We start from the raw sequence: 4,109 nt of genomic DNA, 5'->3' as shown, positions 1-4,109 counted from the left end.
GACTGAAACCGGGCCGACTGCCGAAGATCGCCCGAGTGGTGACCAATCAGCAACCGACAATGTAGCAACCAGTAATAAGCCCCCGACTGGAAACCAGTCAGCTGAAGCTGAGGTCAGTGCTGATCAGGAGCCCCCGACTGGAAACCAGTCGGGTACAGAGCAAAATAAAGATATCCCAGAAGCAGAGGCTCAAACCAATAGCCCTTCCAAGACAAACATTGGCGCTGGCTCTGGAACTAACTCTCCTGTCAGGGTGCAAGGACCTGCTCGTCCCCGACCAGAAATCATAACAGGTAAACAAATCCTCCAAATCAGTTTTAATCCGACAGATTCTCTTCAATTATTTTACCATTATTCATGACTGTATAAGGCCCAATGATCGGTGATGAAGAAGAGGTCCTCCGGATACGATCGGCTGAAGATTCTCGCCCACCCATATTAGTCAAATGGTGGGATGACGAAATGCGACCTCATGGAATTGTGATAAACAAACAAAAAGAAGACGATGAAGTATGTCTGCTGAAAAAGACACTCGGCCAAGCTACTCGTCTTGTAAATGTAAGTCTCTATACGCTCAGCTTCAATAATTCCGTTGGCCACTTTGCTTAAATAAAGACGCACTTGTAATGCAGAGAATCCATCTTAGGAATGAGGCAAAGACTGCAACCCTCGAAAAATTAGTTCCCCACCTTGGAACCCTTGAGGCAACCAGAGACCAGTTGCGTGAAGCCAAAGAGCTTGCCAGAAAGACTGAGCATGACCTCAGAGATCGAATCGCCGAGCTTCAAGACTCCAACTTTGAGCTGAGCGGTTCATCAAAAGGTAATTCTCATCCTTATCTGACTTGTTCTGTGCCGCTATCCATGTGCAACTAACCAATGAGAGGCAATACAGTGCAAGCTGCCAAGATGTCTGAGCTGGAAAGGCGAATCAGGGCTCTGGAAAAGGATAAGGGCGAACTGACGAAGCAGAGGGACTCGGCTCTGAAAGATGTCGAAGGTACTTGTAGCTGAAACTTCAAAAAACCACTCTTATCTTCACGCCCACTTGCTGATACAAATCTACTTGTGCAGATCGCAAAATCAAATCCCAAGCCCAATTCGACGTCTTGGTTAACAAAATCAAGAGGCTTGAGGGAGCTAGAGATGAGGTCGCCAACGCCGCTACACCACTCGTCCAAGCCATGTTTTTTAATAACAATGGTCCGAGTTCATTTGATGCTTCCGAAATCTTCGACAAGCTGAGAATTGCCCCGGATACATATTTTAAGAACATCAAGGAAGCTGGAAGTATGGGAGCAAGCCTGGCGTTGGCGATGACCAAGTCCTTGTACCCGAAGATTGATATTGACGCCGTTGATGGCTTTGCAGACGGGATAAGCGAAGAAGCTGCTCTTGACCTCATCAATGACGCGCAGAAAGCTGCCGATAAGATAGCCGTTGATGTAGTTGAGAGGTTCCAGGAAAACGACCTTAGGCCGACCGGGTCTGGTAACTCTGATGATGAAAAGACTGAAACTGATTGATATTGTATTATGACAATGATGATGATGATGGAGTCACAATTTGTACAATACTGATGAATTTATGCTGTGCTTGATGATTTAAACTCAGCTCCTGATTTCTTAAAAGTTTTTGTCAAACCTTATTGAGCCTAGAACCCGTAAAAGTTGTTGAAAAACTTTCAGTCCTCATTGACTAAGCCAAAAAATCAAACAAGGCAATGATAAATCAAGTAAGCAAATTGAATTGATAAGAAATCACACTCCATTATTATTATAATAGCCCCCGACTGATAACTCAAGGAAAAACTTGATGTTAACAGTCAAAGAGGAAGATACAAAATGTAATGCCTAAGCATAAAAATGACAAAGATGTTCAATGTTCCAAGAGTTGTCGACATGAGTACCATCTTCACGTTTGAGTCGGTAAGAACCTGGCCAAGTAACTTCACAAATTATGAACGGTCCTTCCCATAAGGGAGATAACTTGTGCCGATCTCGTGTAGTTTAAATTTTTTTCTCAAAACTAGGTCTCCAACTAAGAAAGCTCGTGATCGAACATTGTGATTGTGATAATGGCGCATCCCTTGTAAATACCGAGCCGACTGAATTAAGGCTGCTTCACGGGCTTCCTCCAGTCGGTTGATATCGTCTAATCGGTCTTCTCCGTAGCGCTCCTCGCTGAAGTTGCGAAATCGTAAAGATTCAAATTCCACCTCGCTTGGCAACATCGCTTCCGCTCCATAGACTAGAAAAAACGGTGACTGGCCCGTAGCCCGACTGGGAGTGGTACGCAGGGACCAAAGCACGGATGGCATAGGGATGCAGTCGGTCAAAAACTCGTGCTTTTATTCCTTGAAGTACCATACCATTGGCACGTTCGACTTGTCCATTGCTCATGGGGTGCGCTACGGAGGCATAACAAATTTTGATGCCGAAGTCCTCACAGAAATCTTTAAATACTCCGCCAGTGAATTGAGTGCCGTTATCAGTGATGATCCGATTGGGTACTCCAAACCGGTGTACAATGTTGATGAAAAAATCTCTAGCCTTGTCTGCTGTGATTGTGATGACTGGTTTGGCTTCGATCCACTTGGAGAATTTGTCAACAGCTACGAAGAGATGAGTATAACCACCGACAGCCTTTTTAAACGGCCCAATCATGTCGAGCCCCCAAACCGCAAACGGCCAAGACAGTGGGATGGTTTGTAACTCTTGAACCGGTAGATGAGTTTGTCAGGCGAAAAATTGACAACCCTCACATGTTCGCACAATCTTGTCGGCGTCGGACACAGTTGTGGGCCAGAAAAAACCCTGCCGATAAGCCTTGCCAACGATGATTCCTGCGGCAACATGATTGCCACAGATGCCTGAATGTATATCCTTTAGCAATTGTCTTCCCTCCTCCAAAGACACACAATGTTGCAGAATTCCTGACGGACTTTTCTTGTATAGCTCGGTCTCATGTATGACATAAAGTCTGCTGCGCCTAGAAATCCGCTCGGCTTCGTCTTTATCTTGAGGGAGTTCTTGCTTGGTCAAAAATTTGATGAGGGGCTCTCTCCAGTCGGCTTCAATCATGTTTACTTCTTGAGTGTCCGTGACCTCGACCATTTCTTTCCTCGGTACGGTTGGTTCATAAAGATGTTCGACAAACACATCGGAAGGAGCTGCTTCTCGTTTTGAACCGAAATTAGCCAGTCTGTCTGCTGCCTCATTGTTATGTTGGAGAACATGGGTCAGCTCAAGGCCATTGAATTTATCTTCTAGCTTGCGTACCTCCTGCCGATAAGCAGTCATATTATCATCAAGGCAGGACCACTCTTTCATGACTTGATTAACAACCAACTGAGAATCTCCACGAACTATCAGACGCCGAATTCCCAAAGAGATCGCAATCCTTAATCCGTGAAGAAGCGCCTCATATTCCGCCATGTTATGGGACGCAGAAAAATGTATCCACAATACATAGCTCAACTTTTCTCTAGTCGGGGAAATTAGGACTACTCCTGCTCCGGCGCACGAAAGCCTCTTTGACCCGTCAAAATGCATAGTCCAAAACTCCGTCTTCTCTGCAGGCGTGTCTTCCTGGCACTCGGTCCACTCGGCGACGAAGTCTGCTAAAGCTTGGGACTTGATCGAAATTCGCGGCTTGAAGGATAGATCCAAAGACATCAACTCTAAGGCCCACTTTGCGATCCGCCCATTTGCTTCGCGGTTATGAAGTATATCCCCGAGTGGAAACGATGTAACCACCGTGACCGAGTGACCTTGAAAATAGTGAGATAATTTCCTGACGGTAATCAAAACACCATATAACAGCTTTTGAACCTGAAGATATCTTGTCTTGGAGTCGGCCAAAACCTCGCTGACGAAATATATTGGTCGTTGGACTTTTTGAACATGGCCTTCTTCCTCACGCTCAACATCCAGGACCGTGCTCACAACCTGGGAAGTTGCCGACACGTATAACAACAGTGGCTCTTGCGGATGTGGCGAAGCTAAGACCGGTGGAGTAGTGAGAAGTTTCTTGAAGTCTTCAAAGGCTTTTTGTGCTTCGGGTCCCCACTGGAAATTGTCGGTTTTCTTTAGCAGCTTGAAAAAGGGC

Source organism: Oryza glaberrima, chromosome 9 (genome assembly GCF_000147395.1).
Source record: "Oryza glaberrima chromosome 9, OglaRS2, whole genome shotgun sequence".
Classification (NCBI taxonomy): Eukaryota; Viridiplantae; Streptophyta; class Magnoliopsida; order Poales; family Poaceae; genus Oryza; species Oryza glaberrima.
This window is presented reverse-complemented; position numbering follows the sequence as displayed.